The 13281-nt window shown below is 39.6% G+C and overlaps 1 protein-coding gene across 6 annotated transcripts in view; it reads left to right on the plus strand.

Moving 5' to 3' along the window:
- Plcb4 (phospholipase C, beta 4) overlaps positions 1–13281 on the plus strand; it is a 353965-nt gene that overhangs the window by 103335 nt on the left and 237349 nt on the right. For all 6 annotated transcript variants that reach the window (XM_013512270.1, XM_013512271.1, XM_005380865.2 and 3 more), the window contains exon 2: positions 12077–12143. The gene's annotated coding sequence lies outside the window, so the exon portion shown is untranslated. The remainder of the gene's footprint in view (positions 1–12076; positions 12144–13281) is intronic.

The following is a 13281-nucleotide window of genomic DNA, read 5'->3' on the forward strand; positions in this document are numbered from 1 at the left end:
TCCCTCTCCCTTTAAGCACACTTATTCTCCTGTTCTTGTCATTTTTCTGAAGCAGTTCCTGGAAGTCTTCTTTTGGGTCTTTACTGATACTATTGTGGCTGCTTTGAGATTCCTGAATTGACTCAAAAGGTTTACCTTCATTTTGACTTTGAGAATGAGGCAGCAGTCACAGAGTGCCAGGTCTGGTGAATAAAGTAGACAAAGACACACTATGGTAATTTTACAAGTCTTGTTTTCCATTGGATGGCATTCAACAGTGGCATTCACCATATCTCATACCTCATAAGGATATTCATGAAAAAGGTCTTCCAGAACTGCTACAGAAAGTGGCAAGGGATATGGGACAAATGTGTTCCTAGCAAGGGGGAGTATTTTGAGGGGGATTATTGTTAATGTGTCTTTTACTATAATAAATTTTAAAAATTTAAGTATATACCATATTTTTTGATCAATCCTTCTTTGTGGGTTACAGATAATTAATGTCTTCATCACTTTCCGATTGCTGGGACACAATACCAAGCATCCACATCTTAAAAGAGAGGCTTGTTTTTGGCTCCTGGGTTGGTCCATACTCTGTTAGCTCTAAGATAGAAATGCCATGATTTAGCTGGAAGAAAAGGTGCTGAAACCTTGGCAGCACAGAAGCAGAGAGAGCAGGGCAGAGTTGGGGACAAGAATACACACTTCCAGGTCATGCCCCAGTGGACTACCACCTCCAACCAGGTCCACCTTCTAGCTGCACATTTAACTACTGAACTCATTAATGGATGAGTCCACTGATGAGCATAGCAGCTTCACAATCCAGTCACCTTCCACACACTTGAGAATTTGGGGAAACATCCCAGATCCAAACCCTAACAGTAACCAGTTTTCTTAATCGTTATGACTACCTATGCTTCTGAACCCAGGCACTGGTGAGGAAGTGTCCCAGGTGGTTAAGCACATCCCTTCAAATTCTCCATTCCATTTTGCTTCAGTTGCTATGGTTTCCTGTGTGACTTTGTCCTCCTGCGGGTATTACTTTGTAACATGGTGGCAGAAGCAAAAATGACAGAGATCCTCCCCATGTCCTCTCCTAAGCTGTTTCATAACCTCAGAAGGACCTTCCCAGCTCAGCAGCCCTGTTCGGTGGTAGTGATGTTGATAAAGACTGGGGATTTGTCTTTATGTTTGAATCATAGATAAATCTCCTGCTTAAATTCTTTTATAAAACCAAGTATAGGTGAACAAGAAACCCAATCAGAGCAGATTGTTGTCTGGGCAAATCACCCTTGACTGTGATTTTAGAGTGCTTCTGCTCAGTAGGATATCTGTCTCAAGGCTGTGGCCTCAGTACATGTGTCCTGGGCCTTGAAGGATTTGCAGAGTTCAATTCCATCAAGAAAAACCAGGTTTTCACTGCACCCTAGTGTTCTGGGGCCCACGAAACCAGCTCATGATGTGAAGTAGAACTGATGGTTGACCAGTTGTCTGTGGTGCAAAAGCACCAAAACAATCAAAAAACTTAATAAACATGACTACAAATCCAAATTTAAATAATTCATAGCAAGAAAACTTTAGCCATGGAGAAGTCCTTGTGTCATGCTTTTTTCTATTTTCCTTTGCCGGTAGGAAGATACATTCTATGTTCATGAAGAATGTAAATATGTAAAATTTCTTGAGTCTACAATTCCCTGATGAAATCAACCCTGTTTCTTTTCTTTTTCCAACACTGTTTTGTGTCCTCTGCCTCAGGTGTAGCACTCTGACTCCTCTTTCTAGCTGCCTTGAGATGCTGCACCTAGATTGATCATGAAACCAGCTTTCTACCAGCAGATTAGAAGTGAATCATGACAGATTAAAATGAAATATTTTTCTTGCAGCATTATTCTAGAGCAATTGTGGCAAACCTATGGCACGTGTGCCCCAGTGAGCTCTTTCTATCATTGCAAACTCTGAAATGTTCACCATCACTTTTCTAGAGCAACAGCTCTTGCGTGTCCCCTGTTACTATTCTTAGTTTAATTTGCACAGGTCATTTTCTCTATATGTATAGTGACATGAGTGCAGAAATAAAGGCGTGGCAGAGGACTGTAATTAAACACACACTCTGGGTTGCAGGAGTGCAATAGGCACTTTTGTGTATTATTCTGTTTAACTCCACAACAGTGAGTGAGGTAGACAATTTTTGCTGCTTTGCAAACAAGGAAAGTAGGTCCAGGAGAGGTTAATTGACTTGTATTCTCAGAGATAGGTCTCTCTCGCTCCCAAACCCACTCTCTTTATCCTCCCCAAAGCTCCATGTGGGAATAGTGTTTTCTCATCTCATTCTTTTCTCATCTCTTTTTACTTGCAGTGGGGGCTGGAGATTGCACTGGTCTTTTGAGATTGAGCCCTGCAGCTTCTTCTCAGACCTGGTTGCTCCCTGTTTTACTTTTCAGAGTCACGAGAGATTTGGCCTAATTCTATATCTTTTTCAAAGCTGCGATCACATACGTGATCACTTGTTTCTTTCTCCCCCATGACTGCCCGGAGAGGCAGATTGTCTCTTTCCATTCCCCAACTCTGAACAGCAAACCCACAAGTCTATTTTATTTTAATAATTCTCCTTCTAATCACCGTAGGGAACTAGGAAATCAAAGAATAGAGATCTCAGAAAAATTACAAAGGTTCAAAAACAGTTAAGACCTTACGCCTTGAACCCAGTTTATGTACTGTATTTGCTGAAATTCTACCCAACTGTTATTTCTTAAAAGACACTGGAGTTCTGTTTTTTCTTTCTTTTTTTTTTTAATTGCTGAAACTGTAGTCCAAAGCAGGTTAACACTGATACTGCTGGTGAAACGCTCCTGAAGCCAGGTCATATTTTCTGCTGCCCGTCCAAGCTCTGAGGCTTTCATTATGAACTAGTTCTGTAAGGGACTTTGAGAAGGTGGTGTCACGTTAGAAATAATGTGCCACTGCAGCAGCTTGGAGAGTAGATGCTTGTGCTTAACATACCTTGTCTGTCTAATACTGGGAACCCAGCCTCATGTGACCACTATATGACCAGGGAATTCTTGAAATATGACCAATATGAAATGAGATGTAAGCTATATGCCTAATTCCAAAGAATGAAAAACGCGTAAAATATTTCAATAACTTTTGTAACAGTTACATGCACGCTGATTATATGAAAGCCTTCTGTAGATACTGGGATAAATTGTTAAGATTAAATTCACCTTTTTAAGCTTTTGAGCTTATTTTATATAGATCTTATTTTATATTTATCTTTTATTACAGATTCACATGTGCTTGTAGAATATAATGCAAGAGATCTGACAGATGTTTTACTAGATCTCCCTCCTGCTAATGTCTCACAAAACAATAGTATAATAGTATGACCATGAAATTGACTTTGACATAATTAATTGACCTTATCTATACTTTTCAGTTTTACATACACTCATTTATATGTGTGTATGTGTGTGTGTTTTGTGTAATTTAAACACCTATGTAAATTCATGTCGCACTACCACAGATAAGATAAAAAAACTTCCATTGCAAGTATTACAAGCAGTTGCAAATTGAGAATGGTATTTTTCTTATCTCACAAGGGTCTCCTGTGTTACTTTCCTACAGCCCTAAACATCTTCCTTCCTCTTTTCTTCCTAAACCCTAGAAATCACTAATCTCTGCTCTGCCTGGATTTTGTCACTTTACCCAGGTCATATAAATGGAATCATATAGTATGTATCTTTTTGAGAGTAATTTGTCACTAAGCAAAATGTCTTTAACAGTCATCTAGGTTGCTGTGGTACCAATAGTTCCTTCCCTTGTATTGTTGATGATATTGTTTCTTTTTACTTTCCTAATGGCACTATTATAAAATCCAGCATCATATATATAACTTGCCTTTGTGACTTTCATTGTGCCTACCAGGCAACATTGATTTCTGAGCATGTTTTTTGGATGTCATCAAAAACTTATTTCTTTTGCATTTTTCTATGAACTTTAGATAATCCTATGTTAGGTGGAACATTTTGTTCCTCAAACTTAAATCAGATTGTTTGGGAATGAACAAGGGGACAGTGCCTTTTAAAAAAATCTTTTCAGGAGAGTAACACTGTTGGTGTCCCTCCCTTTCCCTTCTCCTGCCGCTGTGTGTGTGTGTGTGTGTGTATGTGTGATGTGTGAGTCTTTCAGTAAGAAAACCTTTGTATTTTCGTCCACAAAAGAAACTTTTCATAAGGTTAGACAGTGAGGAGGGATATTTTGCAACCACTGCCAGTGGTATTGAGTACACTGGTTTGAGACTAATTAAATGGCTCCTATTTATCTGATATTTTCCCCTTTGGGAGCTTCAGAAACTTTATTTCTTTCCAACTTAAGCTTCAAAAAGAAACCAGCTCAGTGAGCTTATGATGGAGGCAAGAAGCAGGACACAGGACGCTGCAGAGCGGATTAGAGCTGGGGTACAGGATAATACTATTTTCAATTAAAATTGCCTGGGGAAATTAGGTAGGCAGAGAGTAATTACCTGGGCTGGCATATATCCAGGTTTCTGAAACTGAGGTTTGAACATTCTGAGGGATCTTTGACAACCACAAGCAGCCCAGGTTTGCGTGTTATCTCACGCATAGAGTCTTGGCTGCAAGGCATGACTGTCTCAAGTCAAATGATTTAGCATGAGATGTTTTAGCAAATAAAACCTTGAATAAACCAAGACCCAAAACAAGCGACACCACAAAAACATCAGACTAAAAAAGCTTTCTGTGACAAAATAACTTTACCTTTCTTTGATCCTTACTGAGTGATCATTGGAGATGAGGTTGAATCTAGGAGAAAAAGTGAGGATTGATTAAAGTTTTGTTCTTCTCTCTCACCTTAGGCAGATGGCCCTGGCATGCTAACAGTCCCTGCTGGTTAGTACCTTTCTAGAACCAAGAGAGATCATGGAGAAAATGTCATCTGACACGTACTCTTGTCCAACCCAGTTGTGACAATGAGTCATTGGAAGCAAGTCTGCTTTTAATGTCAGGATTTAATATTGTTCTCCTTACCGCCACTCCACCTCCAGTGACTCATTACTATAGCTGCTAAGCATGGTTTCTGGGGGTCTGTCGTGTCTGGGCTGGTGGCACTTGGGGTTATGCTTTCCCTGCTGTGACTGGTTGCAGTGAATGGAAGAGTTTCCAGGGTCTTTCCTTTTTCATGACCTAGAGGGGGCCCACTTTCTTCTCTACAATAGGAAAGCGATGAAGTGACTTTTTCTTTACTTCTGATATGAGTTTTTGTTATGTCCTACTTTTTTTCATAATCTGTCAATTTCAAAATGAAGCATGATGGGAAAAGGTTTATGTTTTTCCTCTTCTTTTTCCCAAAAGAAGATATGAGGGTTAGAAGAAGGCTGATATTATTGTCTTCCTTGTTGTTGCTGAGGATTTCAAAGGTGACCTTGAGCAAGTCTGCCGCTGCTATATAGTGTAATTGCATGTGAATTATCCTACACAAACCCCAGGGTGTGGGCTGCAGTTCCCACTCACCCTCACCTGTGCTCAGGAGCTACATCTGCTGGAGTGCAACCTATAGGCGCTTGGCCACCCTTGTGCCACATAACAGCTGCAGAAATCACCCCCATTTTGCATCATGGCAGCATGAGTAGGCACACAGGAAATTACTGTTCTTAAGAGCTGTTGGTCAGGGTTGGAATTCATGGTCCTTTTCTTACTCTAAGTGCCACTTGAGTGGGTAAGTGATGGGGCCATTCTGTGCCTCAGTCTCCTCAGCTAAAAAAGATTTGGTGAGACATAATGAGTGTATGTACGTGAAATGCTGGGAGCAGTACCTGGACATAGTAACTTCTCCCTAATCAGTGATTACTAGTATTACTGACTTGCTTCTTCAGGACCTGATGAAGGGTTGTGCTCTCTAATCAAACATGTCTTTGAGGAGACATTTCTTGAAGAGTCTCATTTTTTTTTCCTGAAAATAAACTTAACATGCCGTGTGCTCCTGCGCATTTCAAGCATACTTTTAATTTTCTTTATTCTTCACATGTCAGTGTGAGTGTGTGTATGTTCCCTCTGTGCAACTTCTGAATAACCAAGTCAGCTGAGTGAAAGAAGCAGTTAAGGTTCATGCCAGGCAGAAAATATAAACAAGTTCAAATAAAAAATGCAGCCCGCAATGCTATTTGGACCCTCTGTTGTAAAAAAAACATAAAAAATAAGACCCACAGAATTTTTTGTCCTTCTAGATACTACATATATGTTTTTATTTTAAAGACTATCAGTGGGCTGGGATATAGCTCAGTGGTACAAGCTCCTGCCAGCAAGTGGAAGGTGCTGAGTTCGATTCCCAGTACCAATAGATAAATAAATAAATAAATAAATAAATAAATAAATAAAAGACTTTCAGTGATGTAGACCTGTAGCTTCATAAGGCTTGATTTAAGACAAAGAAGAGCAACTTTCTGTGTAGGTTTAGAATTTAGATTAGAATTTAAAGTGGAGCATATGAATCTAGAGATGAACAGGGAAATTGCTAAAATATGATGCCTCCAAGACTTCTGGCCCTGGTATGCACATCCTGTATAAGCCCAAGGGCTACGACTATGTCATCACTGGGGTCAGGTTATGTTCCACAGCAGTTGGACCCTAGAAGGAACTGAAGAGAGACACAAGAAGAAAGAAATTCCTTGTAAGGGAGATTCTCCCTGGTTTGCTGTAGAGACAGTGGAGCCTATATGACCAAGAATGGCACGTGGGCCCTACTAGCTGAGAGTAGCTGCCTGGTCACAACCAGTAGGGAAATGAGTCCTCATTTGAATAACCATGAGTGAATTTGGCCAACATCTGGACTGAACTCAAAAAGGTTCACTCCTGAGAGCTTCCAGTAAGGAAAGACACTTCGGGACACCAAGATTTCAGCCTTGATAAACAGGTGCTGAACAGAGAACCAGCAGCAGTATCTAGTCCTCAGATTTACAGAAGGAAGAATTCATAAATACATGTTAAATCACTATATTTGTGGGAATTTGTTATACATCTACAGAAAATGAGTACATGAGGGAAACTTGGCAAAACAATGCAGGTTGATAATTGCAAAGCCATTACCATTATTTGGAGAAAAATATATCCAATGAGCTCCTCTAAAGAACTCCCAGTTTGACACTTTAGAGCCAGTTAGCCATCATAAATGACAAACACAGGAGCTATAACTTTCCTGTGCAGAATTGAGAATGTTTTCTCAAACTGGCAGTCTTAGACTTAGGGAGGGGCAAGTGCATGGCTGAATAGCTCTCTTGGCAGGTGTTTGCTGCCGATGGCAAATCACAGTATGTAGAATGGGAAGGTGGGATTCCCTCCCTTCTCCAATGCCAGGCTTGCTGTGTAGCCTTTCATTTAGGGATCTCTAACTCCAGGAGCGGGTGAGAGAAGACCACAGTGAAGGAGTTGGCTGCGTGGGAAATACCCTGGAGGGCAGGGTCTACAGACATCCAGAGAAGCATGTTCTCTGAAAGGACAGTTGCCTCTCTGTTGTTGGCCAGGCCATAGGCAACATTCTTGCTCCAGTGCTGCAAAATCATATGGGCGAAGCTGAGATGGCAGGCATGTATGTGAGATCTACCATTTAAAAATGATAGCCATCGGTTCAAGCATAAGTTCATCATGGAGATCAGGCCATGGGCATCCTGTGACTCCCTGCAGCCAGAGTAGTGAGTGATGTGAGCAGTTTAGGGGCACAGGGAATTGTAGGGTGGGGGATCTGTGAGTTGCTGGATTTGTGTCCATTTTGTGCACTGTTACAGTCCTAAAGCCTAGGGCAGTGCCTGGCACACAGTGAGTGCTCAATATTTACCATTTGCTGTGTTGTGGGTTTTTTTTGTCATTAAAAAAATCAATTAATATTGATTGGCACATTTACTGAAATGTAACTTTTCTGAACAAGGGCGCTAATGAAATAGAGTTTACACAACATAAAATTCAACCATGAAACATGCACAGTCCAATGTTTTTAATATATTTAGAGCATTGCGCAACCATCGCCACATTCTAATCTTTTATCCACGTTGTTCCACGTGTCTGTGTTGGACTTTTGTATCACTGAATAGGATTTCATTGTATGCATAGACTCCATTTTGTTAATTTGTTCATTATTTGATAGACATTCAGATTGTTTCTATTTTAGCTATTATGTGTAATGTTTTGAAATTTCTTTGCAATATTTTGTATGGGTATATGTTTTATTTCTCTTGGGTACATCTCAAGGGATGATATTGCTGATCACATGGCACCTTCTTACTTAACTGCTTGGCAAACTGCCAGTCAAGACTATTTTCCAAAGTGGCTCCATGTGTAAGGGCTCTGATTGCCTTCTTTTTATCTGTCTTCAAATATAGTTTGCATGGGGGTTGTAAGGTAGAATTTCATTGTGGTTTTGATTTATGTTGTTCTGCTGGTTGAACATCCTTTTGTGTGTGTGTGTGTGTGTGTGTGTGTGTGTGTGTGTGTGTGTGTTTTAGAAAAGTCTACCTAGGTCATTTGTCCATTTTTAGATTGTGTTATTTGTCTGCTTTGGTTGTTGTTGTTGTTGAGTTATAAGAAGTCTTAGATTCTGGATAAAAGCCTTTTTATCAGATAAATGATTTGCAAAATTTGTCTCTTGTTCTGTGGACTGCCTTTTCATTTTCTTGATAGGATTCTTTGAGGCACAGAAATTTTGAGAGATCTAATTTTTCCATTTTCTCCTTTCATTGCTTGTGCTTTTAATGCTATATCTAAGAAAGTATTGCCTAACCGAAGGTTACATTTCTCCAATGCTGTATTTACTTTTAGGGATTTTATTCAGCAAGGAGCTCTTATCTATGGGGAATCATTGCAAGACACTCAACGGTTGCCTGAACTACAGATAGTACCAAAACTTCCTTTTACTTTGTTTCTTCCTATACCTACACATGATAAAGTATGATTTATTAGATTAACAAGAATAATTGATGATAAAATAGCATAATTATAACAAACACAATATAACAAAAGTTATTTGAATGTGGTTTCTCTCCTTCAAAGCTCTTTATTATACCACACTCATCCTTTTGATTGTGACCACGGGAACCTGAAACAATGGAACCTGAAACCCAGGATAGGTGGTGGAAGGAAGACTGTTCTTTTATATCTGTTATCCACTTAGAGCTAATTTTTGATATATGGTGTGAGGTAGGAATCTACCTGATTGATCTGTAATATTGGAAATCAATCCTAGGGCCTTGCACCTGCTGAGCAGGTGCTGCACCACTGAGCTGCACCCTCAGTCCGGCTTTCTTTTTTTGCTTGAGTCTGTCTGCTTGTTTCAGCACCATCGGTGGAGTTGATGTCTTTGAATGAACTTGGTACCTTTAGTGGATGCAAAACCCCTTTATTTTCATTAAGTCCAGTACAATATCAGGATTTGAGTGTTTTGTTTTAACTACTAGGTTTCCTTCCATAGTATGGAGAACTATCTTCCTTCTTTTGAAAGACCAAAATATGGACACAAACAAACACCTCAGAGGTATCCCATATATACTCTCACACATGTACACAAAGCCCTCCTACTACAGACCTATTCAACACCTTGAATAATAATATTTAATAGCAATAATATTTAGATGAAAAGGACTGCCACATGAAGTCAGTTGCTGCACTTAGCCTGTGACATTCCAGTAGCTAAGTAGTCCATGACTTACAGTGTTTTACTTCTTTGTAAGATATTAACAGCACTGTTTTGCCCAAATGCTATGCTATCTGAAGTATGTGCAGAATTAGAATAGTGTACAAGAACAGTGTAGCAGTTTATACTGGGTGGTCACTAGGGAATTAGAGAAAACAAAGAATAATATGTGTCTACCCTTTAACCCTTTGATTACAAACAGACTTGAGATTTCAGGGGAAATCAAAATAAGGAGCAATGTATGGCAGAGTTATTAATCAATGAGCTGTTTTGGAACTCAGTCTGTTTTATATCCCCCAAAAGGCATAAAAGAATTTAGCTTCCTAGCTCTACTTAAGACACTTAATCATTAATACATTGTGGTGCTTGGTTAAGTGATGGTTAACTTGAGTGGGACTGCCCAGCTGGGCTGGATTAGCTGGTTCTAGGGAGTGGTATGAAAGGAGAAAAGAAGTGGAGGACCCTTGGGCTTTCCAGTGTGGACCCTTTGGTATTCCATTGTGGGTTCCTCAGCCTCTTGATGCAGACTTTCAAGCGACATTGTTGTGGCTCTAGGACTCTGGCTGGACTCCTACAGGACATTGCTGTGGGCTCTTGGCCCTCTGCTGAATTCCTCAGATCTCTAGCTCAGGGACAAATCTTTTGCACTCTTGTATATTTGACTCTGTGGACAAATATTTTATGCTACTCTTGTGTAAATTTCTGAGTCCTGAATTAAATCTGTTCTCTTGCAAATACCAACTAGTACATTCATTAAACAAGGTTTTACTGAGTACCTAGTAAGTGCTAGGTACTTGTGGTAGGTGCTCAAGGTACACATGCTGGTTTTCAGTGTAAATATGATCCCTGTCCTTGTAGCATTTTCATTCTTATATTCATATATAATTGCAAATATAAGTGTAATATAGGAAATATGATAAATGCCAAGGAACAACCAGTACAGCAAGGGCTAAACATGGGTCTGCATGCCAGCTCTGTATCATTCTTAAGCACTCCCCCAACTTCTCAGGTTCCTCATCTATAAAGTGAGAATAGTCATAGCACATACATTTTAGAGTTTATATGTGGATTATGTATGATGATGCAGTTTTTGCTTAGAGCCCAGGCTATAGTAAATTATTTACTAAACCAGTAAAGTCAATGTATATTTTCTAATTCTGTTTACTGTATTTAAAATGGCATGCTTTTTGTTTTTTTCTGTGGGGAGTTTGGAAGGAATTGAATTTACTCTCTGGTTTCACTTTTAAAAGCAGTGTTTCACAATGAAATATTACACTATGGTTAAAGGTTAGATTAAAATCAGAGGCTCTCCCTGTCCTTTTTAACCTCCCTTGAATTCCAGTTCCTTAGAGGCAGCTGCAGTCTAGTTTCTTGTTACCGCTCTAGATAGTTTATTTGCATGTAGCAATGCTTTTGTCTATGTGTTTATACTGAGATAGTGAGATTTATTATAGCACAGTGGGGTCATAACACCCATATTATTACACTACCTTTTTCAAAGAAAAATAGCACTGTGGCTTGCAAATTTATTTCATTGACTGTCCAGTTACATCCAGATTTGCCATTTCTTTCTGTGGGGCATAGCCTTGCATTCTATAGTTGTACATCCTGCGTAGGACCTTCCATCTGTAGATGATGACATTCACAAAGTCCAAATTCAAACTTTTGCAGACATCATTTTCCTGGGTGTCGGTTGGTAATTTTTTATGCCTCTACTTTCTCTCTATGTGTAAATGGCTTCTTTTTTACTTCCTGATACTTCTGATAGTATCTAAAATGTTTTCTTCCTGCTACATCTTGGGAAGATCTTAAAATCTAAACTTCAGCTAGACCAGAAATCAAATGTCAAACCCAGAAAAGGTGTGTACAGTGCATTAACAAAGAAAATACAGAAACACACACACACGAGAGTAAAAACTTCTTGTGTATAGATGCAATTCCATTGGAAATCTTCCTTCTCAGCACTGTGCTTCTTGGAAAGACTTTTTTTTTTTCCTGTGGCAGTTCATCTAAGGATGTTTGAAATATTTCTTGCAATTACAGTTCATCTGAGGACATTTTACTATTAGTCAGGAGAAGACAATTGTATTTACTTCAAGAAGATTTTAGATACCATTGATATTTAATTGTTTAATTATTTTGCTAGGTTAACAGGTAAGTAGGAGATCAGCAGCATTATAGCGAGGATGTACAAACCCTTTTGCTTGGATGCAGCAGTAAATATTTCTGACTTGATGGCTGTATGTCTTCGTTGCCTAGAACTAATGTCCTGATTTTTTAATATGTCTTTCTCATATATTTGAAAATGTATTATAGGCTCTGATTTTGAAGTGCAGAGGCTGTTTCTCTGTGTGAGGACTCTGAGTCTTGACGTGGTTTTTCTCCTTTGTGCCTGCTTGGTTTCCAGGGGACTGTGCCGTGAGTGTGGCCAAGTGGACAGTGGATATCACTCGCCGTTGGTCCAGAGCTGCCTGGTGAGTACTCTGCCGCCGGTGGAGAGGAGTTGTTAGCGGTGGGGTCCTAGAGCCTTCAGGCTGCAGTGGGAACCTCTTCATCCACTCTGCTCCATCTGGAGCCTCTCAAATGTTATTCACAGTCATTTCCCTCGACACAGCGGAGCAGCAAGCAGAAGTGTCTGGGATTTTCTGGGTTCCAGCTTACTAATTTCACTATCGATTCAGGCAGTGCATCTTTTGCTAGATTTTCTACTTGTCTTCCATGGAAGTTCTGACTGCATTTGGGAAGCACCGAATGCTGTTGTGCTTTTTGTTCTCTGCAGTTTTTTCTGGGAGGAATGTTCTCTGCAAGTTTTGCTAAAAATCCCATTGACCATGAAAAGTCACAGCTGTGTGCCTTTGCAGCCAGACTCCTCCATTTCATCTGGGGGGCAACTGCGTGTGGAGATGATATGAATAAATTATTGCAAATGCTCCCTTAGTCTTCCGTTTTACAACCTCTCATGAAATGCCAAAATGGGAACCAGATATATCTTCATGTGGATGATTTGTTTTATTAAAAAGTAGAACTTGCTAATGCCTTATGCTAAAGCCAGACTTCTACTGAATATGAAAATCTATTCTTTTTCTGCTCCTTAATCAAATTGCAATTTTCTCATTGCTGTTTTATATAAAAATTTTTGTATTCCCTATCTTTCTACCTTTGGGGGACAAGATGTCATTTTGTAGTGATATGCAAACTAGCAACTTTACTGTTCCTTCCGGTAGGCGGACTCCAGTCCCCGGCATTTAGCATCACTGTATTATTCTTTCTGTGTCCTGTCAGATATTTCATTATCTTCTGGCAGTGCCTGTGGCTGATTTTCTTCTGGCCCTTCTGTGAAGGGAGGGAAAGGATCTCATAACCTGACGCTTCACCAAGTGATCAGTGGTTAATGATGACATGATTATATCCAAAAAGTAGATTTATTAGTGAATGTTCCTACCTATTTTTAGTCGAGTACACTATATTTTACTACCCTCTAAGGATGACTCATAAACTTTGTCTTCCTAGGCAAAGCAGAGTTGAAGGGTGCTGAATAATTTTAGGACCTTAAATCACTGCAGACATATCATCTGCTTTTTACTCTGTTTTCATTACATTTTTCTGGACTGT

The sequence above is a fragment of the Chinchilla lanigera genome, unplaced genomic scaffold (assembly GCF_000276665.1).
Source record: "Chinchilla lanigera isolate Chin_1 unplaced genomic scaffold, ChiLan1.0 scaffold00014, whole genome shotgun sequence".
Taxonomy (NCBI): domain Eukaryota; kingdom Metazoa; phylum Chordata; class Mammalia; order Rodentia; family Chinchillidae; genus Chinchilla; species Chinchilla lanigera.